This window comes from Piliocolobus tephrosceles, chromosome 5 (assembly GCF_002776525.5).
Source record: "Piliocolobus tephrosceles isolate RC106 chromosome 5, ASM277652v3, whole genome shotgun sequence".
Lineage (NCBI taxonomy): Eukaryota > Metazoa > Chordata > Mammalia > Primates > Cercopithecidae > Piliocolobus > Piliocolobus tephrosceles.
Window position 1 is genome coordinate 97,021,558 of NC_045438.1, and position 26,680 is coordinate 97,048,237.

General features: G+C 38.3%; 1 protein-coding gene and 2 pseudogenes across 4 annotated transcripts in view; all 3 read left to right on the forward strand.

Annotated features, from left to right (window-relative positions):
- Window positions 1-26,680, forward strand: part of FILIP1 (filamin A interacting protein 1) — a 208,258-nt gene that overhangs the window by 156,281 nt on the left and 25,297 nt on the right. The window lies entirely within an intron of this gene.
- On the forward strand, window positions 20,955-23,461 carry LOC111547460 (annotated as a pseudogene).
- On the forward strand, window positions 21,838-22,719 carry LOC111547459 (annotated as a pseudogene). Its single transcript, XR_002733143.1, has one exon. The product of XR_002733143.1 is annotated as an MICOS complex subunit MIC19 pseudogene (transcript).

The window sequence follows — 26,680 nt, forward strand, 5'->3', positions numbered from 1 at the left end:
TATTTGTAAATGTGGGGAACAACTGATCGTATTTTAGTGAGAGTATTTTCCCCTGGCCTGATCTAATGTCTACCATTTCAGGAGAACCATCCATATAACAGTTGTGGTTTGTGTCAGAAGAAAATTTAGCATTTACATTTTAAGTTTCCAAAGAACAGATAAATTCTTTGTAATAAAAAATTATATTTGAGAAATAAAATAAAACTATGAAATATATAGCTGGAAAACTATGGCTTACTTTCCATTTTAAAAAGCAATATTATGATTTTTAGCCATATAAAATCTTATGAGAAGTAAAATATGTGGTAACTAGAAGCATGCTTTGGAAGAGGAAGTGCTGGAGTTATTTTGCTAAAGTCATAAGTTTATTGCTGTATTTCTATAAATTTGTATATTTAAAAAATCCAAAGAAGTGACAGGACACACTTTGTGTGTGTGTGTGTGTGTGTGTGTGTGTGTGTGTGTGTATATTTTAAGACAGACTCTTGCTCTGTCACCCAAGCTGGAGTGCAGTGGTGTGATCTCAGCTCACTGCAACCTCTGCCTCCCAAGTTCAAGCAATTATCCTGCCTCAGTTTCCTGAGTAGCTGGAACTACAGGTGCCCACCACCGTGCCTGGTTAAATTTTGTATTTTTAGTAGAGACTGGGTTTCGCCCTGTTGGCCAGGCTGGTCTCGAACTCCTGACCTCAAGTGATCCATCTGCCTTCCACCTGCCTTGACCTTCCAAAGTGTTGGGATTACAGGTGTGAGCCACTGCACCTGGCCTCCCTACACTTTATGTCTTGAAAGGATTAAACACAGCTTAAACTTACTTATTAGAATAGTCTGTAGAATATTAATTTTCTTTTCCCAACAGCTGCATAAAACAAATTGCTTTAAATGAGAAAAAAAAAGCGAATATGAAGAGCTGTGCCTAATAGTCTACCAAACTGAAGGATTTAAAAGCATGTATTTTTTTTTTTTTACAGAAGTTGTTGTGTGTTGTTCAGCATGTACCAAACTGAAGGATTTAAAAGCATGCATTTTTTTAACAGAAGTTGTTGTGTATTATTTAGCAGAGTCCAGATACAAATTTACTTATTTTGAAAGTCTAGCACAGATTTACCCTATAATTTCTAGATGAAAGTAGATTGTGAGTGATTCAGTTTATGTATATAGATGAAAATTCATGCCTATTTTTCAGAGAGATAAATAAGCATTAATTAATCAGACAGTCCTCAGGAACCAGAGTAGATGAGACATTTTAAGAAACACACAATGAAAATCATCAGGAAATAACAAACAATCCAGTTAGAACGGGACTTTAACAGACAAATTTTCCATCGGTAGTTATAGCCTCAGAGTCTAGCCAAGTGACAAACATTTAGACAGTGAACAACTAGTGCTTTGTCGTAACAGATTTGAAAAATGCTTTCTGACCTACCAATACACTGAAACTATCACTAATCCAGGCAACTGTAATGATCAACTGTAGATCAATTCTAACTTTAACAGACGTTCTTTATGTCAGAAATGCAAAATCAAATTCTCCTATGGATTTTTTTTCATGAATTGAAGCATCAGTGAGATGTATACATTTCAGAGAAAATAAATTAATCCAGGTTATAGAAGCAACTGTATTAAAAGTGAACACTTCCAACAACTGAGGGGAGTTTTTGTTCCCCGCATTCCAGACTAGTTGGTTTGAGTTTTTAATTGATCTAATCGCTTATTTCAGCCTCATGGACAAAATCGGGTATGGAAAAGTGATAAGTGAGATTATTCTTCTATAATAAAAAACTCTGGGAATTCTGCTCTAAATTGGCAGAGATTTGTCATCACAATAAATAACAAGTAAATATTGTTTTTGCATAAACTTATACATCAAGAAAAAGTTAAGAAAGGAAAGTGCTGGAAAAATGTGTTGTCTTGTATCACTACAGTGAATAACTACATTGTTTTTGTATTTTTACTTTTTTTCTAGAGTGGAAGAAGGTAGTCAGATTAGCATTACAAATCTGGGACTCCAGAGAGGAGGTTGAAACTTGGGAAGGTGGTGTTTTCAATGTTTGGAGATTGCTCCTCTTCTGGCTCTTTGACTGTGTGTGCATGCTTTTTCCAAGAATGCTTGTGTTTGGAAAGTGCTTCACGGTGGTGAAAAGTTTGAACAAAAAAGATTAATCAAAGTTTGGGTCTTTCATGCTCAGTGCATAACATATTCAGCTCTTGGATGTGAACTCTTAGCCAAGAAACTATTCAAATATTATTCAGGGGCTGAATGTGAGCTTTAACTGAAAAGAAGAGGTCAACTTTACTTAGTCTTAACTCATTCCTTTTAAGTTCAGAAATGCTGTGCCTTAAGGATTTTAAAAAATATTTTCTGCATAGCTGCTAATATCATATAAGAGGTCACTGAGAGTTCCTTTTATTTATTTTATTCTTAAATGCTTAAGGAAGTACATTCATTTGACCTGAAGTATGAAGGAAACAGGAAATGGTAGACTATGACTGCACCACATCCAGCATGCTCTTAGAGGACAGGAATGCTCTAGTCTACCAGTCTTTGTCATTTAGTACATTGTGACTAAATAACACACAACAACTTCTGTAAAAATCCTGTATTCAAATCAGGAAAGTGTTCTTATCTACACTACCATTCCTCCATCCAGTACTTTCTGCTTTACTGAGCTTTCCAGTGCTCTCAGATTTTTCTCACTTCTCCTGGAATCTGTAACATACTGTAAGTTTTGGATTATGTTACTCCCAAGGAAGAAGGCGTAATTGTGGGAAGAACTATTGTCCAGACTTGATACACCATTCCCAAGCTTCCAAGGTGGCATCCTGGAAGAATGCACCTCTGCCCCAACTGAGGAAGGCAAGTGCAGTGCTTCTAGTATATCCTATGATGTTCTTCTTCCTGCCTGCTCACTCCAGCCCTGCAGTGCCTCCACTTCTTGAAGTTCTGGAGCACACCCTGCTCTGCTACAAAAAAAAAAAAAAAGGTTCATGAGATGAAAGAATATTGCATTGGCAAACCCAGTGATTGCCCAAACACATTGAGAAACTTCCAATTGCCATATGCTAAACTAGATCTTTTTCATAATTCAGGAATCATATCCTCTTTACATCTCTTTTCCTTATCAATTTGAAAAAGAAGCAACTGAAGGAAGACTTGTTTTAAAGAGTCACTCGGTCAGGTCATAATGCTTAATGGCAACCAGTTACTTAAAGGATGATAGGAGCCTGGATACTCTATCTCTAGGATCCAGTGCTTTAAAAAGTTGTAATTGTTTTTAGAAGATTCCCACTCATAACTGGACTTAGGACTCAACCTAGGGACCAATAATCACAATAATAATTTCCACGTGCACTATATTACATTGTAGTGTACATTTCAGTTAATAAGGAGTTGAAGAAAGGTTGTATATGATTCGTAGAAAAACAATTAGGCACCAGTGTCTAAGACAATGTCTGGTCCTTGGTGGGCAACCAATTAGGTATTTGTTGAATGAGTGAATACAAGATACTTCCTGAAAACAGAAAGACACAGAAAGAACCCTGCCCTTCAGAAGCTAATAGTGGGACATTTCTTGTTACTGTGACTCTAGGGAGGGTTACAGCACCATTTAAACATCTCTGGGTTCCAAGAGGCTTCTAATAAACCATGTTATTTAGCCAAGGGAGTGTTAATTAATTTATAATAAATATAGCCATTTTGAGTGAATCTTTTAAATTAACTTTGAATGTAGTCATTTAGTGGTATTAAACAGGGAGGGGAAAAAAACCTGTCTGTGACTGACGTTTGTGGTATTTTTTGAAAAGGTTTTTTAAAGGTAATAAAACATTTCCCCTTGCTATTATCATTTGTCTCTAAATATTGATTTAATATGGCTTGAACATGAGCAATGCCTCCCCAGGACTATAATTCAAGTTTGAATCACTAGAAGCAAACTGAGTACAAGATGCCACTTGACTATATAATCAGTCCTGACCCCTTGATTCCCGGTTTTTTTTTTTTTTCACATGGGTTTATGTTGCTTGTCAAAATTAGACCACAAGATTATATTTTCACAAACTGCCTACCATCATCAAAATTAAACTGTGCAGAAACATATTATATATTATAGGTCCACTACACATCAGATTCTGTGGCCTTGACTTACATTACTTTATTTAATTCTTATAACAACCCTGTAAGTTAAAACTCATATCCCTATTATACAGCTGAGTTAACCGAAGCCACAGAGTTATAAAATATACCCTTTGGTTATCTTCCAAGTAGTTGCCAAGCCCAGATTAAGTCTATCAATCAATTGCCAAGACCCCTCTTCCCCCAGCACTAGTGCAGCCTTGCCAGGGAGTGGCAATAGTTTCTTGTTTTCTTCTTCAATGTCAGTTTCCCCACCCATATTTAAAAATATGGCTAAAAAACAAAACAATAACTAATTGGTTAGTATCTGTAATTTTACCTTAACAATGAGCATTGCTTTATGTAACTTTTACAGAAAGCTACATTATTTGATTATAACTCTATAATGAAAACACATTTATTTAGTACTACAACCTTTAAACAGGCAATAATTATTATATTCAGTTAGACATATTCTTAAAGAAAAGGGCATGACTGAACATTAGGGATGTAAGAAAGCAATGATCTTGATGTTATTTTTTTCATATTCTGTCATATGCCATATACCATAACGTAATGGCTTATACTTATATAGTATAAAAGATATCTGAAGACTTAAAAATGCTCTGCAAACATTTAATTCTATTAACTTAAAGTTAATTTGACTAATTTATCTGGTATTGTGCTTTTATTCTGTAATTGAAGTGAAATTTCATAACATAAATGACATACATTTCTATGCATATGGCTTAGAAAAAATTATACTGGAATTTTTAATTTACCTAATGGCTTTTTGACTAGATTTATCACTCATACACTCTCTCAGGAAGAAGGAAAAAAGGAATGAGGGGAAGGAGGGAAGGAGGAAGGAAGGGAGGAAAGAAACAATGGGAAAAAAAGAAAAGAAAAAATGGGGAAGAGGGACAACTAATTTGAAGATGATAGAAGCTTTTGAAAACATTTGATATAAATGATGATACAGATACTCTTTTAACTTTAGCTGAATGTATTCACCTACTTTTGTTTGTGCGGGCAGCAGTTTTTGCCATTTAAAAGCTTAGGGAAAAAAATTCAAGTAAAAATATTTTGTAAAGACGAAATGATTTTTAAAATGAAAAGTACTTGGCATTCTGTAGCCCATACTGTAATGTTTTCATTTAGATACTATGTACATTAACTGGCATTTTAGTTGAAACATGAATTTTCTCCTGTTGGCTGAATCATAGATTAGGCTCTAGTGGGATCCCTATTTAAATTCCAATATGTGCTGAATAGAACTGTATAGAGTTTAGCTAGTTTGAAAAATTGGGAGTGAGGCCCATTTGACATTTTCTGCATATCTTTTCTTTATTTCATTCTTCCTCCCCAGCTGTATCCCTCTCCCAATGCATTTCCCTTAGCGTGGAACGTAATTCCCGTTCACTTGCTTTGCTTCTTAAGAGCTGCCTTCCCTTCCAGTCTTGGGCAGCTCCACCCCTTCTCACAGACCAAAGTAAATCTGCACAATAATGAGCCATATAAGGGAGGAATGACATCATCACTTAGTGGTCCCAGGCTGTTTTGCACAACATTCACCTTTCATTGTTCTGATGACAGGGCTGGAATGTGACGGTTAATTCCCTGTGGAGTAGGGGGCTGAGCAAGGCCTGCAGCTGTTGAACAAACTTCAGTACCCCCTTATAAAAAAACAAAAACAAAAACAAAGCTACTATGCTTCCTAGTATTAAGGTAAGGAAGTCAAGATCTGTTTTGATTTAAGCAATGTTAGTTACTCTTGTCCATGCGCATTTCATTTGTTAATAGGCTTACTTGGCAGTAAACTCATTTCTAAGTGTTACTGCAAAGAGCATCCTGGAAGCTGGGTTTGGATATCTGTAGAGCCCTGACTAATCTGACAAGGGCTGTAAGAACTCGACAACCTTTCAGTTTGCAGCTACAGGTTTTACTGAGTGTGGATGGTGAAAAGCCTTGAAAATTATCAGCTTTTTGTGACTTTCCTTGATGCCTCAGAATCCTTGATTGGAACTGTCCAAGATGCACCTTGTTATGGTATGAAGAGTGCTCCTGGTTTTCTATGGTGGGGGAAGTAATCTCATCCTACAGAAACCTTGGGGAGTTTGTATCAGAACTGAAAAATCTCTTTTCTTACTACCAGCAGTCCTACTAATGTGTTCTGAAGGCTTTTAACAGGCAGCCTTTCTATATACTGTAAATGTATCTTCTAATGTATGATTTCTTGATGAGCAAGCAACTAATTTCAAGTAAAATATTCTTCCCAAAGGTTTGTTGTTATTGTTGTTGTTGTCATGTGGATTTTCTACAGCTCTCTCTTTGCATGTGTGGAAAAGGCTTGTAAAAGTTGGCAATGAATTAGAATGCATAGCGATCCAAAGAAAGCCGTGTTTGTTCTGAAACACTCAGTGTGGCAGTGATAACAAGAATAATAAAGTAAATAGGAGGTTTGATTTCAAAGTGGGAATGAGATTAAAGTTTGGGTTATGTTGAACAATTGTGTAAAAAGTTGAACTTTAGTAATTTTTCAAAATGCCAAAAAACATTGTCTAAGTTCAGCAGAGTGTATAAAAATAAATAGCTTGATTTAGTGCTCAGTAGGGCTGAAAGATCTGTGAGTCTTTCACAAAAGAACTTCATTTGGCCAAAACCAAATTTTTATAGTGTGATTTTAGATTCACATGACCCGTTTCATAGAAATTTGAAATAGGGGCAGATGGTATGGTTTTCATTTGTGTAGATTTAATTTGTGTAACATTGGTTGTTAATACTGTTTTGTCTCTGTGTTTAAAGTGATGAATATCTTGAGTTCAACTATGATGAAAATCTTGGGTTCACTACGTTGATCTTCCTGGATTCTTAATTCCATGTGACTAGATGAACTTCTGTTTACTTGTAAAATTAAGTATCCTTTCCACAACAGAATGATGCTCACATTTGTTTTTTTTCTTGATTAACGATAGTCAAGATCAATACAAAATTGAGTCTGAGGTTTTGGAGTTTTGTTTATTGTTTTGACATTTTATTTTTTTAATTAGTTTTAAAGTTGTTCCAAAACTGGGTGAGATAATTATTAAATAAATGTTAACATAATAATTCAAAAACTTTAGCAAAATTTTACATAAGCTTACATTTAAAACTTTTTAAAAGACCTTTAAATGTCATGGCAATAAATTCAACTGCCATTTTAGAAAGAGAGAGGTTTACTTTTCTGAGTAAGTAAATGAAAACACACCAATAAGTGATGTATATACTTAAATTAATTTGCTACCTAAGTATGTCTATGTTATTTTAAACAATCTTATTTGTGAAAATGGATTTGCCCGAGATAGAGTAGTAGTATCTTAATTAAAAGTTTTACAATAAAATGTTTTTATGTTGTGAGCACCCACACTGTATAAGCTTAAAACCATGACTTTTGCCCAGCACTGTATAAATGTTTGGTTGGAGTAAAATGAGGTGTATGGTAGCTTTATGGATTGTCTCCAACTTGTTTGACTAGTCTCAGAAAACCTCATTCATGCTGCCAGCTCCTCCTGTTATGTTCTGTGTGACCACAAGTGCATCCCATGGGGGAAAGGCTCCTCACACTGTGGGAGGTGTATGTGGGAGGAGACCCCCACACATTGGAGACCTTCATACTGCGAATTCAGGGACTGAAAAACCTACCTGCCCTCTGGCTTTCCCCAGGGAATCCCTCCATTTAACCTATTTCTGAGGGAGAGAATTTCCTATGGCAATACGCATTTCCTAAATATAGCATCCCATAATTGGGTGTGATGAACCTGGGCAACACATTCCTTAAGAATGGGATATGGAAGGCCTCTTTGAGTTGGGGAGAGAAGGCGAAGGGGCCATCTGGAAGGGAGAGCCTAAGGTCACACATTTAAGTGACAAACTTGTATGGTTCATGGCTTTTCCTGTTCCTTGTGAAAATTATTAGGTAAATTCATTCACCTAGCTGATTCTTTATACACATTATCAAAAATAAAGAATAGTACCTGCTTTTTCTTGTTTTGAAAGTATTTCATCTGACCAATCTGAGCGGGTGTATGAAAAGTACTTTGAACGACATAGAAAATAGGAAAGCACCATAAAAGGCATATTGTTGTCCTCTTTGGGGAAAGGACATAAGAACAGAAATCTGAAGGTTGAGAAAGAAGAGCCCATGAGACTACGGTGAACTGCTGTCTTGGTTCGTTCAGGCTGCTCTAACAAAGTACCATAGACTGGGTGGCTGATAAACAACACAATTTTTTTTTTCTCACAGTTCTGGAGGCTGAAAGTTCGAGATCAGGGTGCCAGCACAGTCAAGTTCTGGTGAGGGTCCCCTTCCTGGTTGCAGACTTCTGTCTTTTCCTTATATCCTCATGTGTGAGAGCTCTCTGGGATCCCTTTTCTAAAGGTAGTGATCCCATTCATGAGGGCTCCACCCTTCTGACCTAATCACCCCTCCAAGGCCACACCTCCTAATACCATCACATTGGGGGTTAGAGTTTTAATATACAAATTTTGGAATGTGAGAGGATATAAACCTTCAATTCATTGCAGTCGTACAGGTTGTAGCTTACAAGGGTGCCTGACCAGTGAAGGAATAGGAGCTGAAATAGAGTTGCAGCATGGCACTGATTCCACAGAGAGGAAGGAGATCTTTCCAGTTCTGACAAATGTACCATATGGGTTATACCCCTGAGAGCAGGAGAAGGGTATTGGGAAGGCCGACAAGCAACTACTTCCTCCATCCATGTCCCCATCCATGGGTGTCCCCGAGTAGCCTATATTTAAAGGATAACTGGCATTTAACATAGCCTTGCAATATATATATTTTTATTCCTGTCCCCTAATACACTGACAATGGAGAGGAGACATTCTGCCCATCTTTGTTGAATTATTGAGTTAATTAATGAATCATGGTTATATTCTATATGAGTCAAGGAGCTTCATACTAGAGTGTGTGATCAGAGAGTTTCCTCTCAGTGATTCTCAAATATGGGCCTCCAGGATGGTCAGAAATTATCGGAAAATACCAGCCATTTCTATGGCTCATAGGAGCAAACAACTAACAATTCCCTAGACTTTAATTTTTATTATGACTAAGTGTTATTTACTAGTTACATATTGAGCAATTTATTTTACAACATATATAGCATTTATAAATTTAAATTACCATGTTACTAGATTTTCTTGAAGACTAAATCAGTATTTTACAATGCAGTCTAGCTGCCACCCAGTTTGCAAATACCTACAAGTTTCTGCTTACCTAGTAGTAGGAAATGTAATCATCTCCGAGATGTATAATTTGTTATTAGCCATGAACCTTTCATGGTTTTCAGTTCTCACCATCTATGCATTTTAAAGGTAAATTACTATGGATAAAACTTCACAGTTTAGTTTGTTGTGGGTTGTTGGGCTAACCCACAGAGAGTCCATAATGCAGATTCTCAGTTTATAATTTTCAACAACTAGTTCCAAGGACTATCATCAATATGCCTATTCTAGAGCAGAATTATACATAATTCCCTCAAAATCTGATGAAAAATAAAACTTTATTTGTAATAATTTGCCTGAGCTTTGTGTGTTTGCTATTTAAATTACTTGAATTATTCTAGCAAAGTAAATGTAATGAAATTACTGGATTTTTAAAAAAATTATAGAACATATAATAGTTTCATAGCTTAAAATCATAAATATAACTACAGGATCTTCTCTTATGAAGCAAAAGCAGTTCACAAAAGCTGCTAGAAACAGGTCTACTGATTTTTTCTCTTCTCTTTCAATTTTTTATCACCAAGTTCTTTTTTAGAGTGGGACTATGTGAAATAGGCCTTCCTGCACTGGGCTAGGTCAAAAATTTGAGATCACATGCTCCAAAATGTTGCTGGTCTTTATAAGACAAGAGGAGAAAACAAGTGTACAAGGGCTTTTGTAAACTCATCTTCACTACTAAGAAATACAAAACAAAAACAAAGCTCAAAAGTTTTTTTCCTGATGGGAAGGATTCACTATTTCTTTATAAAAAAATGATTCTTTAGCACTCAGAAATCAGAGCTGGAACCAGGATGAAGCAAGTAAGGCTCTCCCCTTGGGTGCAAAATTTAAGGTGATGCCAAAAAACTCAGTAATCAAGATATATTATATTTTAATGAACTATTTTAAAAGTATCAAAATTAATGCAAAAAATTTACGATGAAGAAAATATCAAAATTTCAAGTGAAGACAGGCTCTGACTCTGCAGTTGTACAACCCAATCCTCATCTACTTCTCTCTCATTCCAGCCCTGCATAGTATATTAAGGACACTGATTAATTCTGGATAACTATAATAATCACCATATTGAGGAACTGAGGTAACTTATTCAGAAGTAACATTCTATAATTGGATCATTTGTAACACAAAGGATATGCTTGAGGTTTTGGATACCTTATGTACCCTGATGTGATTATTACACATTGTATGACTGTATCAAAATATCCCACATACCCCATAAGTACATATACCTATTATGTACCCACAAAAATTAAAGATTAAAAATTAAAAAGTAATGCTCTTTCTGAGTTATTTGCTAAAACCATGCCCTATTATGTTACAAGCTGCTTAGCTCTGTACTGTACTCTAGTTGGGAAAAACCGCATTGTGACTAAAGACTTCAAACTACATGCAAACTTGACTCTTTTGAGGTTCATTCATCTTTAATTACTATCATGCCCTTATGAGTTTTAACCTGCCCTCTGTCTTGGAAGACAGAGAAGCATACACAAGGGGAGAGTTGAAGAAAAGCAAAAATAGTGTTCTGAGAAGGAAATTAACATGGTCTGGCTAAGAAACAAGCTTAGGATGACTTTTTGGTGACATTTGTGTTGCAAAACAGAGTCCGATGGATTAAGATGGGGACAAGTGACAAAATCTTAAGGAATCAAAGAGACAATTGATGCTCTGGAGCTAATGCCGATAAATTTGGAAATGTGGTTGAAAAGTGGGAGTGTCAAGAATGTTGGTCAAAAGGAGCCCTGAAATCTTACACCACCTTATTCCAAGGAAGAGAAGTAAGAATGAATATAGGCAGAATGTCCCCTTAAATATTTAGTAGCACAGATTGACAAGTGTTCCAAGGATGGTGGTTATCACAAGAATGGGTAATCAGGATAAGCTTTAAAAAAATTCTCACTTCCCATTTCCTTCTCCCAAACAGTTTGTCCTTAGACCATAAGAAGAAAGATAAATTAATAAGTATCTGTGGAGTAGGACAGAGTGAGAATACTTTCTCTAGCATAAGTTTGACTAAGTATCAGAAGGATTTCAATAAGGAAGAAAAGTAAAAGTCTCTAACAAACTAAATTACGTAAACATGGAAGGGAATAAGAATCACCCACAGTCACAGACAAATGTGAAAGTTCCATGGCACTGTGAGGAAAGTAAAAATACAACCAAAGACCAAAGGAGCTGAGACTGGAGGTGAGAGAGGGGAGCTAAAGATTACAAAGGAGATTAAAAACAAATGTTATTAACTGGGCAAGGTGGCTCATGCCTGTAATCCCAGTACTTTGGGAGGCTGAGGTGGGTGGCTCACTTGAGGCCAGGAGTTTGAGACCAGCCTGGCAAACATGTGAAACCCCGTCTCTACTAAAAATACAAAAATTCGCCAGGCATGGTGGCGAGTGCCTGTAATCCCAGCTATTTGGGAGTTGAGGCAAGAGAATTGCTTAAACCCGGGAGGCCGAAGTTGCAATGAGATCATGTCACTGCACTCCAGCCTGGGTGACAGAGTGAGATTCCATCTCAAAAGGAAGAAACAAACAAACAAAAACATTATTACAGAAAATTTCAAACATTTACAATGTAAAGAGAATAGTATAATGGACACCCATGTACCTATCACTAATCTTCAACAATTAATTAACTATGACCAGTCTGGTTTCATCTATTTTCACTCCCCTGAATTATTTTGATATAAATTTCAGATATAGAATTTCATTCACAAATATTTCAGTGTGTACTTCTAGAAAATAAGGACTCCTAAAAATAAAGGACTCTTGCCATAATCCATTATCTAACCTAAAACTTAATAATCATTTATCGGCCGGGCGCGGTGGCTCAAGCCTGTAATCCTGGCACTTTGGGAGGCCGAGACGGGCGGATCACGAGGTCGGGAGATCGAGACCATCCTGGCTAACATGGTGAAACCCCTTCTCTACTAAAAAATACAAAAAACTAGCCGGGCGCGGTGGCAGGCGCCTGTAATCCCAGCTACTCGGGAGGCTGAGGCAGGAGAATGGTGTGAACCCGGGAGGCGGAGCTTGCAGTGAGCTGAGATCCGGCCACTGCACTCCAGCCTGGGCGACAGAGCGAGACTCCGTCTCAAAAAAAAAAGAAAAAAAATCATTTCTCAATAATACAATTTTTCCAATTATCTGATTTAAGAAAGTAGTTTGAGAGGTCTGGAGATCGAGACCATCCTGGCTAACACGATGAAATCCCGTCTCTACTAAAAAATACAAAAAATTAGCCGAACGAGGTGGCGGGCGTCTGTGGTCCCACCTACTCGGGAGGCTGAGGCAGGAGAGTGGCGTGAACCCGGGGCGGAGCTTGCAGTGAGCTGAGATCTGGCCACTGCACTCCAGCCTGGGCGACAGAGCGAGACTCCGTCTCAAAAAAAAAAAAGTAGTTTGAATAAGAATCCAAAAGATTACAGTTGGTTGATATGTCTTCTAAATTTTTAAAAAATCCATAGGTTTCCCTTTCTGCTCCCATTTTATCTTGCAATTTATTGATTGAAGAAACTAGTTTGTTTATCCTATGTAGTTGCCCACATTTTGGATTTTTCTGATTGCATCATCATGAGGTCATTTAGCAGTTTTTTGCTCCTATCTTTCCTTTAAACTAGTAATTAGTGGTTATAGGAGCTTGATTTGATTCAGGTTCAGGTTTTTTTTGTTAAAAGAATCTTTCATGGGTGGAGGTTTGTATACAATGTCTGGCTGTCTCTTTTTGAGAAACACTGATGAGCATTACCTACATCCATTATTTCAAAATGGTGGTATTCCAGAGTTACCTCTTTATGCCAATAGTGGCATATTTTCATTTATTAATTTATAAATAATAAGGAAAAACAAAGAATTTAATATTAAGAAGAGACGTGTTAATATATGTCTCTTAATGTTTAGGAAAAACAAACTAGTTTCTTATATATATATGAGGGAGGTCTGGAGAGTGTTTTGAAAGGCTCTGTGCATTGACCTTTTTATTTTATATTATTATATATTTTATTATATATTATTATATATAATATATATACACATATATGTGTATCTACATCTGTATATATATTCACACACAAAAAACCCTTACTGATCCTGCCCTACCTGTTTCCTGTGTTCACTTTCCTGTTTCTCCTTCCTTTTACAAGCAGAGTGACATGTTCTGATTTACCCTCTTTTAGGATCATTCCAGCTTCTGGGAAGAGAACAGACTGTGGGTGGACAAGAGTGGAAGCTGGGAGTCAGATTAGGTGGCTCTTGCAATAATCCAGATAAGAGATGATGGTGGCTTGCTCCAGGGGGATAGCAATGGAGGAAGTGAGAAGTAATTGGATTCAGGATATATTTTGAAAGTAGAACTGACAAGATTTGCTGAAGAATTGAATGTAGGGATGTGACTCAAGACGAGTCGAAATTTCAGTCCTAAGCATCTGGAAGAAGTGGTTGTAGGTGATTGATTTGAGGAAGATGTGGTTGGAACAGATTCATGGGGAAGATTGGGAGCTCAGAAGAGATAAAGAATGAACAGCTCAGTGGGCTCAGAGCTAATTGAATGACAATGTCCACGCCACTGAATGGATTGATGTCAGCAGGAGGGAGATCTGGAGAGTGCTTTGAAAGGTTCTGTGCATTGACCTGCCTATTTAATTAATAATTGGGGTCATCTCGCCATTGACACAACGCTAGGTATAAGCTGATATTCTGGGTGACAAAATAGAGTCCAAGGGGCATCTTGACAATTCTAACATAAACTGAATCAAGCAAGATGAAGTTAACCTAAACAGAGTTGCAAACCTGAGCTGTCCAGGCAATATCCATTTGAGCAATAGCATTGTTATTAAAGCACAGTGTTTGTGCAAACAGATCTGATTCAAAATCCCAACCTGCCTCTTAGTCATGTTCTCTTGATTAAGTTAAACAATAATTTACTTTATTTATAAAATGGTACAGTATTGCCTTGCTCAAAGGGAATGAAGATTCAATAATAAAGCTCTCACACTACCTAAGAGACTTTTCCTTTTATTTCATGTTTTCAAAATTAGGTATTAGCAAATACCTAATTGGAGTTGGGATGGGCTTTATTTAAACTTTATTTTATTTCAATAGTTTTTGGGGAACAGATGTTTTCTGGTTCAGGGATAAGTTCTTCAGGGATAGCTCTTTAGTGATGATTTCTGAGATTTTGGTGCACCGATCACCCAAGCAGTGTACGCTGAACCCAGTGTGTAGTCTTTTATCTTTTACCCTCCTACCCTACTTCCCTGAGTCCCCAAAGTCCATTATATCGTTCTTATGCCTTTGCATCCTCATAGCTTAGATCTCACTTATAAGTGAGAACACATGATATTTGCTTTTCTATTCCTGAGTTACTTCACTTAGAATAATGGTCTCCAACTCCATCCAGGTTGCTGCAAATGCCATTATTTTGTTCCTTTTTATGGCTGAGTAGTATTTCATGGTGTGTGGGTCTATCTATCTATCTATCTATCTATCTATCTATCTATCTATCTAATCTATCTATCTATCTATCTATATCTCACCTTTTATTTATCCAGTCGTTGGTTGATGGGCATTTAGGCTGGTTTCATATTTTTGCAGTTGCGAGTTACACTGCTAAAATATGCATGTGCAAGTGTCTTTTTCATATAGTGACTTCTTTTACTCTGGGTAGATACCCAGTAGTGGAATTGCTGGATCAAATGGTGGTTCTACTTTTAGTTCTTTAAGGAATCTTCATAATGTTTTCCATAGTGGTTGTAACTAGTTTACATTCCCACCAGCAGTGTAAAAAAGTGTTTACACATGATGTGATCCCTTTTCACCACATCCATGCCAACATCTATTATTTTTTTATTTTTTAATTATGGTTATTCTTGGAGCAAGATGGTATCTCATTGTGGTTTTGATTTTGCATTTTCCTGATAATTATGTTGAGCATTTTTTCCAAATGTTTGTTGGCTGTTTGTATATCTTCTTTTGAGAATTGTCTATTCATGTCCTTTGCCCATTTTTTGATGGGTTTATTTATTTATTTATTTATTTATTTATTTATTTATTTATTTGCTGATTTAAGTTCCTTTTAAATTCTGGATATTAGTCCTTTGTCAGATGCATAGTTTGCAAATATTTTCTCCCACTCTATGGGCTGTCTGTTTACTCTGCTGTTTGTTTTGTTTTGTTTTGTTTTTTGAGAGTGCAGTGGCGCAATCTCAGTTCACTGCACCCTCCGCCTCCCGGGTTCAAGCAATTCTCCTGTCTCAGCTTCCAAAGTAGCTGGGGCTACAGGTGTGCGCCACCAAACGCAGATAATTTTTATATTTTTAGTAGAGATAGGGCTTTACCATGTTGCCCAGGCTGGTCTTGAACTCCTGACCTCAGATGATCCATCTGCCTTGGCCTCGGCCTCAGCCTCCCAAAGTACTGGGATTACAGGTGTGTGCCACCGTGCCCAGTCTGATTATTTCTTTTGCTATACAGAATCTTTTTAGTTTAGTTAGGTTCCATCTATTTATCTTTGTTTTTATTGCATTTGCTGTTGGGTTCTTGATTATAAACTCTTTGCCTAAGCCAATGTCTAGAAGAATTTTTCCAATGTTTCTTCTAGAGGTTTTATGGTTTCAGGTCTTACATTTAAGTCGTTGATCCATCTTGAGTTGACTTTTGTATAAGGTGAGATGAGGATCCAGTTTCATTCTTCGACATGTGGCTTGCCAGTTATCCCAGCACCGTTTGTTGAATAGGATATCCTTTCCCCACTTTATGTTTTTGTTCGCCTTGTCGAAGATCAGTTGACTGTAAGTACTTGGATTTATTTCCAGGTTCTCTATTCTGTTCCATTGGTCTATGTGCTTATTTTTATACCAGTACCATGCTGTTTTGGTGAATATGGTCTTCTAGCATAGTTTGAAATCAGGTAATTGATGCCTCCAGATTTGTTCTTTTTGCTTAGTCTTGCTTTGGCTATGTGGGCTCTTTTTTGGTTCCATATAAATTTTATGATTGTTTTTTCTAGTTCTGTGAAGAATGATGATGGTATTTTGATGGGAATTGCATTGAATCTGTAGGTTGCCTTTGGCAGTATGGTCATTTTCACAATATTGATTCTACCCATCCCTGAGCATGGGGTGTGCTTCCATTTGTTTGTACCATCTGTGATTTCTTTCAGCAGTGTTTTGTAGTTTTCCTTGTAGAGATCTTTTACCTCCTTGGTTAGGTGTATTTCTTTTTGTTGTTGTTGTTAGGTATATTTCTAAGTGCTTTATTATTATTATTGTTATTTTTGCAGTTGTTATAAAAGGGATTGAGTTCTGATTTGATTCTCAGTTTGGTCATTGTTGGTGTATAGCAGTGCTACTGATTTGTGTATAGTGATTTTATATCCTGAGACTTTACTGAATTCATTAATCAGATCTAGAAGCTTTTTGGACGAGTCTTTACTATTTTCTAGGTATAGGATCATATCATTGGCAAACATTGACAGTTTGACTTCCTGTATTAGTCCATTTTCACAGTGCTACAAAGACACTACTTAAGACTGAGTGATTTATAAATAAAAGAGGTTTAATTTACTCACAGTTCTGCAGGCTTGGGGAGGCCTCAGAAAACTTATAATCATGGTAAAAGGCGAAGGAGAAGTTAAGTACCTTCTTCACAAGGCAGCAGGAAAGAGAGTGCAGAGGAAACTGCCACTTTTAAAGCCATCAGATCTCATGAAAACTCCCTCACTATTTTGAGAACAGCATAGTGGGAACCACCCCTATCCAATCACCTATCAGCAGGTCCCTCTCTTGACACATGGGGATTCTTATTTGAGATGAGATTTGGGTGGGGACACAGAGCCAAACCATGTCACTTCCTCTTTACTGGTTTGCATGCCCCTTATTTCTTTTTCTTGACTGATTGCTCTGGCAGGGTGGGCTTTTAAGAGCCTTTTGAAATAATATTAGGACTAGAGATTGTCTGAAGTAATGTCTGAAACATTACTTCCCCAGAAAAAGTTTTCTTGTCAGCCCTTCTAACACCATCTGAAATGTCAGCTGTCTTCTCTTTATCTTCCCCACCTGTGCTTCCACCTCTTTCTGCCTTATGATTAATAACCAATTTTATGTTTTCTATCATATTTTAAGTCACTTGCTAGTAATATTTGTTTACAATCTTTCTCCCTTTATCTGATGCCTCGGAACCCTTTTAAATTTTTTTTCTGGTTTTTGAGACATAATTTATATACAGTAAAATTCACCAATTTTAATTATACAATTTGATGAATCTTGACAAATGTATGCACCATCAACAATCATAGAACATTTGGGAATATAAAGTTGAGCTATTAAATTCTAAATTCACATTTGAAGCTCAGAATGGAACTACTATGCCATTCATTTACCTGGGTTTTTATTCCAATTGCCATTATTTAATTAAAGTAAAAAACAATCACAAATTGGGAGGCCGAGACAGGGATCACGAGGTCAGGAGATCGAGACCATCCTGGCTAACATGGTGAAACCCCATCTCTACTAAAAATACAAAAAAATTAGCCGGGCATAGTGGCGGACGCCTGTAGTGCAGCTGCTCAGGAGGCTGAGGCAGGAGAGTGGCGTGAACCCGGGAGGCGGAGCTTGCAGTGAGCTGAGATCCGGCCACTGCACTCCAGCCTGGGCAACAGAGCGAGACTCCGTCTCAAAAACACACACACACACACACACACACACACACACAAAAAAACAAACACATATCTAAAAAAAAAAAAAAAAAAAAAAAAAGAAAGAAAAAAGAAAAAAAACACCTGGGCCCACACTTTTAAAGTCTTCTAGTTGAAAATAATTAAATTTCTGAACATGCTGATAAGTGATCAATTTGCAAGTTAAAAAGTGTAATTTTGGCTGGCCGTAGTGGCTTATGTCTGTAATCCCAGCACTTTTGGAGGCCGAGGTGGGTGGATCATCTGAGGTCAGGTGTTTTAGACCATCCTGGCTGAGATGGTAAAACCCCGTCTCTACTGAAAATACAAAAATTAGCCAGGCGTGGTAGCATATGCCTGTAGTCCCAGCTACTCAGGAGGCTGAGGTGAGAGAATCACTTTAACTTGGGAGGCTGAGGTTACAGTGAGCCAAGATGGCACCACTGCACTTCAGCCTAAGTGACAGAGTGAGACTCTGTCTCAAAAAGAAGTATAATTTTATCTGTTATGAAATAAGAAATTAAGAATATGTTAAGAATAGTTATTAAGAAAGGCAATAAAAATTTAAAATCTCTATTAATTCATTTAGTTGTCTTTCTTTGTTCTCTAAAGAGGACTAAATGCTTGCAGAAAATTTAAAATTTGCCAAGAACAAGTTTGATTTTAGGATACTTAGGATACTTAGGGTACCTGTGACTGCTGATGGGAATCAGGGTACTAATTTATTGTTTTAGTCTTAGTCTTCTGGTTTGTTTCCTTTTCATGCTAATATGTTTAGAATCAAGGCATAGTTGAAGAATGGGAAGGTGAGCAGAGAAGAGAATGGAGAGGAGGTGGTAAGACTAGTTGGCACAAGCAACACTTAAATCTCTTATTCTGCTTCTTAAATAGCATAATTACATGGAAATGGTGTCCAGTAATGTAGAGCAACTTAGTTGTTTGAAGTGCAAAATGAAATTATAACTATTAGGAAATTGTTGAAAAAAAAAAGAGATGTAATATGCCATAGGCATTATGTTTTGTGAATAGATACATGCTATATTTCTGAATGCTGAATGCTTGTTTAATGTAAAATGAGGATTTCTAAATAGGAGGGAAGAGAAAAAAACATCTGCAAGTCAAATGCTGAATTGACTGGGGAGGTGGATAAAGTGAAACACAAGCCTGTTCCTGCCTTCCCAAAACCCTCTTCCTTGGGTCCTCCTGTGTTGCTCCATGGCTCCTTCTTCCTCTGTATCTCCTTCTCCTCTTCCCTCTCTGCACAGGCCTTCCCTAGGTCCTCCTTATTTTTTTTATCTCTCATTTTTGGACATTTCCCAAAGTTTTTTCTCCATCCTGTCTTTTTTCTCTCTTTAGATATGTTCTGCTTTGGAGATCACATTCATTTCTGTGTCTAAGGAAATATCACCTCCATTATGGAAATAAAAATCTAACAATTACCAAGCTTTTTAGCACTGTGAAAATTTCTATGTAGGGTGGGATGGCCGACAAAATGGCCCCATGTTTCCCTCTGATTTTCTTTCCTCCTAGGAGTTCCCTCACCGTAATTACCACTGTTCTTCCCAATAGACCCAAGGGTGTACTGCTCCAACATTAGATTTTTGATCCAACTGTGTATGAAAATCCCTTTCCTTTTTAAAAACAAAAAGAACTATAACAGACTGGGCACAATGACTCACATTTGTAATCCCAACACTTTCGGAGGCCAAGATGGGAGGATGGCTTGAGGTCAGGAGTTTGAGACCAGCCTGAACAACATAGTAAGATCCCACCGTGAAGAAGAAGAAGAAGAAGAAGGAGAAGAAGAAGGAGGAAGTAGAAGAGGAAGAGGAGGAGAAGGAGGAGGAGGAAGAAGAAGAACTAAGACAAACCAGTGACACAAAAACCTATGAGAGAAAAAAAGCCTTAATTCAGCCTGTTCTAGTAGTCCCATAGCTGTTTTATAGGTTAAATAGAGGTTGTTCAGCCTCCACTGCTACATACAGGTAGACAGATCGTAAGGGATATCTTGCTCAGTCCATATAGAGAAAGCTCCCTCCCTCATTTGAGGTTTATCAGTTGAGAGACACATTTCTTTTCTAATAGGCTGACAACGAAAATGGACAGATTCTTCAAGGGAGGCCATTGCTCATTAGACAGAGACACTCATCTAATAGCCATTATTAATATAAAATCGCTGGCCTAATAACAACTGTGATATCTGTTTAACAAAAATGTATACTCACTCAGCATTGTGAAGAGCTTTAGTTAATACATCTCTATATAGGTAATTTCCAGATATATATTTCTTTTCTTTATTTTCTTTTTTTTTGAGATAGGGTCTTGTTCTTTTGCCCCAGATGGAGGGCAGTGACATGATCTCAGCTCACTGCAACCTCTGCCTCCCTGGCTCAAGTGATCCTCCTATCTCAACCTCCTGAGTAGCTGGAATTACAGGCACATGCCACTCACACCCAGCTAATTTTTTTTTTTTTTTTTTTTTATTGTAGAGATGAGGTTTTTGCCATGTTGCCCAGGCTGATCTCTTAACTCCTGGACTCAAGCAATCTGCTCGTCTCAGCCTCCCAAAGTGCTGGGATTACAGGCTTGAGCCACCGCTCCAAGCCTACAGATTTATATTTCTAATTCAAGTTTATATCTTCATTCTTTCTCTTGTTTATACATACAGTCAATATTTCTTGAGCATATCCTATGTGTCAGGCATTACACTAGGGGGCAAACAAGACAAACATGACAGCCACCCTCATGGAATTTGCATTAACAGAGGTAGGCAGACATTAAAAAAATTGTAAGTTGGGACAGACATTGCAGTAATTGAGCTCCATAGAGACAGCACCTGGGCAAGTGAGAGACAGATGAGCACTGGGCGACTCTGCCTTGCTGAGGAAAAATAACTAAACATGGGCAAAGGAGATCCTAAGAAGCTGAGAGGCAAAATGTCATGATATGCATTTTTTGTGCAAACTTGTCTGGAGGAGCATAAGAAGAAACACCCAGATGCTTCAGTCAACTTCTCAATTTTTTTTTTTTTTTTTTTTGGAGATGGAGCCTGGCTCTATTGCCCAGGCTGGAGTGCAGTGGCGTGATCTCGGCTCACTGCAAGCTCTGCCGCCCAGTTTCACGCCATTCTCCTGCCCCAGCCTCCCAAGTAGCTGGGACTACAGACACCCGCCACCACGCCCGGCTAATTTTTTGTATTTTTAGTAGAGACGGGGTTTCATCATGTTAGCCAGGATGGTCTCCATCTCCTGTCCTTGTGATCTGCCCGCCTCGGCCTCCCAAAGTGCTGGGATTACAGGCGTGAGCCACCGCGCCCGGCCTCAGAGTTTTCTAAGAAGTGCCCAGAGAGATAGAAGACCATGCCTGCTAAAGATAAAGGAAAATTTGAAGATATGGCAAAGGCGGACAAGGCCCGTTATGAAAGAGAAATGAAAACCTATATCCTTCCTAAAGGGGAGACAAAAAAGAAGTTCAAGGACTCCAATGCACCCAAGAGCTCTCCTTCGGCGTTTTTCCTGTTCTGCTTTGAGTATCGCCCGAAAATCAAAGGAGAACATCCTGGCCTGCCCATTGGTGATGTTGGAAGAAACTGGGAGAGATGTGGAATAACACTGCTGCAGATGACAAGCAGCCTTATGAAAAGAAGTCTGCGGTTCTGGGGTCGTGGCCTTGCTCCCGCTGTGCGGGAAAAGAATCCAGGCCCTTCCACGCACGTGTGGGCGCGGGGGCCCGGAAATGCTCCTGGTTCCGCGCTAGGTCTCCGCTGGGGCAGGAACCCGAGCCATGGGTGAGACCACCAGCACCCGCTGGGTCACCTTCGAGGGGGGGCTGGAGTGAGAACATCACCGTGGGGAAGGGCATCCGGCTTTCGGAAAATGTGATTGATCGAATGAAGGAATCCTCTCCATCTGGTTCGAAGTCTCATTGGTATTCTGGTGCTTATGGTGCCTCAGTTTCTGATGAAGAATTGAAAAGAAGAGTAGCTGAGGAGCCGGCATTGGAGCAAGCCGAGAAAGAATCTGAAGATCAGAAACGACTAAAGCAAGCCAAAGAGCTGGACCGAGAGAGATCTGCTGCCAATGAGCAGTTAACCAGAGCCATCCTTGGGGAGAGGATATCGAACGAGGAGGAAGGCGCTAAGGCAAAGCACCTGGCTAGGCAGCTGGAAGAGAAAGACCGAGTGCTAAAGAAGCAGGACGCATTCTACAAAGAACAGCTGGCTAGACTGGAGGAGAGGAACTCAGAGTTCTACAAAGTCACCACTGAACAATATCAGAAAGCTGCTGAAGAGGTAGAAGCAAAGTTCAAGCGGTATGAGTCTCATCCAGTCTGTGCTGATCTGCAGGCCAAAATTCTTCAGCGTTACGGTGAGAACACCCACCAGACCCTCAAATGCTCCTCTCTGGCCACCCAGTATATGCACTGTGTCAATCATGCCAAACAGAGCATGCTTGAGAAGGGAGGATAAAAACTTTCAGAACGAGCAAAACACCATCAATGTTAATTCCAGAGATGGAACATTTTTTTTTTTCCTAGTAAGAAAATAACCCATTTGAAGAGAAGACCACTAATGAGAAACCACTAAAGAGAGACACCAAGAATGGATTCAGCAGAGTCATTTCACATTTTGAACAGCAGCAATTTGAAGGGCCAAAGCCTTGATCAGGGATCAGTTATTAAAGGACACACTTCAGTATTAGTAAACCCTCTTATGATAATTAAAAGAGAAGGGCAGCCCTCTCCACCGTTTGGTACTTTCTATTCACCTTCCACTGACCATAAAATGTTTCTCTTCAGAGCAAGCCCCATCATTTGGTGAACCTCCACCCTAACAAAGTAGGGTGGGGTGGGGGGCTAAATTAACTGGAGTCGGGTGAGGAGAGAGCCAGAAAACACAGATCTGGGGCAGCAGTGCTGGGTGGAATTGTCTAGGCTATGGCATGCTGGCTTTCTCTCTCTTTCTTTTCTCCTTTGATTATGTAAGAGCTGTTTCATTTTAACTTCTTATGGTGATTACACAGACAAGAAGACAAAAAGGAGAGAAAATGTACCTCTTCTACTGGAATAATGTTTATGATTGCAAGTGAGATACTGTATTTTTATCAATATGAAGGCAACCTTGGCTGATATAACCTCTATACTGAATACTTACATCTTTACTTCACTCACTATCAATAATAAATATATTTTCTGACAAAAAAAAAAAAAAAAAGGCTGCGAAGCTGAAGGAAAAATACAAAAAGGATATTGCTGCATATCGAGCTAAAGGAAAGCCTGATGCAGCAAAAAAGGAGTTGTCAAGGCTGAAGACAGCAAGAAAAAGAAGGAAGAGGAGGAAGATGAAGAGGATGAAGAGGAGAAAGAAGGTGAAGAAGATGATGAGGAAGAAGAAGATGATGATGAATAAGTTGGCTCTAGCACTTTTTTTTTCTTGTCTATAAAGCATTTAATTCCCCTGTACACAACTCACTCCTTTTTTTTTTTTTTATACTTTAAGTTCTAGGGTACATGTGCATAGCGTGCAGGTTTGTTACATATGTATACTTTTGCCATGTTGGTGTGCTGCACCCATCAACTTGTCAGCACCCATCAATTCATCATTTATATCAGGTATAACTCCCAGTGCAATCCCTCCCCCCTCCCCCCTCCCCATGATAGGCCCTGGTGTGTGATGTTCCCCTTCCCCAGTCCAAGTGATCTCATTGTTCAGTTCCCACCTATGAGTGAGAACATGCGGTGTTTGGTTTTCTGTTCTTGTGATAGTTTGCTAAGAATGATGGTTTCCAGCTGCATCCATGTCCCTACAAAGGACGCAAACTCATCCCTTTTTATGGCTGCATAGTATTCCATGGTGTATATGTGCCACATTTTCTTAATCCAGTCTGTCACCGATGGACATTTGGGTTGATTCCAAGTCTTTGCTATTGTGAATAGTGCCGCAATAAACATACGTGTGCATGTGTCTTTATAGCAGCATGATTTATAATCCTTTGGGTATATACCCAGTAGTGGGATGGCTGGGTCATATGATACATCTAGTTCTAGATCCTTGAGGAATCGCCATACTGTTTTCCATAATGGTTGAACTAGTTTATAATCCCACCAACAGTGTAAAAGTGTTCCTATTTCTCCACATCCTCTCCAACACCTGTTAACTCACTCCTTTTAAAGAAAAAAATTGAAATGTAAAGCATGTAAGATTTGTTTTTAAACTGTACAGTGTCTTTTTTTTTTTGTATAGTTAACACACTACAGAGTGTGTCTTTAGATAGTCCTGTCCTGGTAGTATTTTCAATAGCCACTAACCTTGCCTGGGACAGTATGGAGGTTGTAAATTGGCATGGATTTAAAGCAGATTCTTGTTGGTGCACAGCACAAATTAATTATATATGGGGATGGTAGTTTTTTCTTCTCCAGTTGTCTATGATGCAGCTTATATGAAATAATTGTTCTGTTAATGGAATACCGCTCTGTAATTGCAAAGAAAAAAGTTGCAGGTGTTTTGTTGACATTCTGAATGCTCCTAAGGAAATACAAGAAAAAATATGTAAGTTGATTAAGTGTTATAAAAGAAAACTGGGCCAGGCATGATGGCTCCCACCTGTAATTCCAGCATTTTGGGAGACTGAGGCAGGAGGATCACTTGACCCCAGCAGTTCAAGACCAGCCTAGGTGACATAGGGGCAACTCTGTCTCTACAAAAAATAAAAATTTTAGCCAGGCATAGTGCTATGTGCCTGTAGTCCCAGCCACCAGCCATTTGGGAGGCTGAGGTCGAAGGATAGTTCGAGCACAAAAGATTGAGGCTGCAGTGAACTATAATCATGCCACAGCACTTCAACTTGGGTGACAGAACAAGACCTTGCCTCTAAGAAAGAAAGACTGTAGGATATTGATATTACAGGAGTCTATAAGAAATTCTGACTTAATTGGGTTTGAAGAAGTGACATTGAAGTGAAAGTTGGAGGATGAAAAACTAGCCAGGAACATTCAGGTGAGTGTGACAGAATGAAAAAAAGGAGCAGGGAGGAAATACTAAGCAGAGGACACAGCATTTGCAAGGAATGTTAGATAACAGGAGAGACTGACTGGAGACGAACTTATCAAGGAGGTCAGATATTGAGTCCCATCATTCCCATCCCCAACGTCTTGCCTGTAAGAAGTTTGATAGCAGGTCTATTTGCACAGAAGGCTGTTGGCAGGCCTTCCAAAATGAGCTGAGCAACTTTACCTTGATCCTGGATCTGACCCTCAGCTGTACCAACTGGGAAACTGGGTTTTGGGAGCGCACAAAATGTAATACCAGAATGAGCCTGGTATTGCTGTTAGAGCCACTTTAACTATATAAGATGGGCATGGTTTAAGATGTGGTGAAAGAGAATAGGAGGGAGAGTAAGCTAATGGGGTTAGAAAAACAGAAATAATCACAGCTAGGAGAACGTGAAAAATGTGGTTTCCTGGCAGCCAAATTCCTGCCGAGATCACACTCTAGCTCATGGAATTTCCCACTGATCAGAATGCCTTCTGCTTTTCTCTGGCTGAAACATTAGTGCCCCAAGTTTTACTATCAAAGACAGGATAATGACAAAAATGTTTATTGATTAAACACAGAAAGCACTGACAGTCTTTCCAGATGAAGCCAATAGCATATACTATAATTCTTATCTTCTTATGCTTTATTACATTCATGTATTGAGTCTATGTATCTGTCACTTTACTTCTACTATTTCAATTAATCTTCAGAACAATTCTATACGGTTGGTATTAGTGTTCCATTATTGGAACACTAAGCTTGTGGGAGTTTTTTATATCCTGCTGCTCAAGGTCATCGCCGAGGTCTGATTTTTCACACAAAAAAATTTGCACCCTCTGGCATAAATGGGTTAATATCCCTCCCTCTTTCCTCCATTGGTGAAAAAATTGAGAATCAGAGAGTTTCAGTTATTGGTCAGAGATTACACAGTTAGGAAGTGAGAGTCAGAATTCAGATTTGGTTATGTCTGACTCCAAAACCTATGTTATAGTCATTCCAACCCACTGCCTCTAACAGTATAGAGGCATAGTATTCCTAAAAACATATTTTTAGAAGTTTTCACATGTTAAGCTTAGAATTGGAAGCAGTGATGTTTTCAATAAACATTAACAGTCCGGTTAAGGGCAAGGAATTTGAAAATGGCATTTTGTGTTGAAAATATCCTGAAAAGTTTTCCCTAATCTATGGTTCTATGACATTATTTCAGTTGTTTCAATTTTTAGTAAAAGAGAGAACATGGTCAATAAAAATGCTCTTTCCTGCATGTAAAGACCACATTTAGTGATGCTGTTACAGTATCACTTGTGCAAATCAGTAGGACTTGAAGATCATATTTTCCTCCTATTTTAGGGATAAAGTCATAATGATTTTTGGAGGCTATGCATTAGTTTAGAGATGCTAAGACACAATCATGCTTTATAAAAGTAAATTCTATGAAAAAATCTTAATGACATGATCAGAGCCATTTCTGTAATACTTATCTCACACTGTATTTAATTATTCATAGCTTTTGTTGTGCTTTACTAATGTATGTTTAAATATTTCTTATACACCAGCTTTCAGTCAGTGACAAGTAAAAAAAAACCACACAAA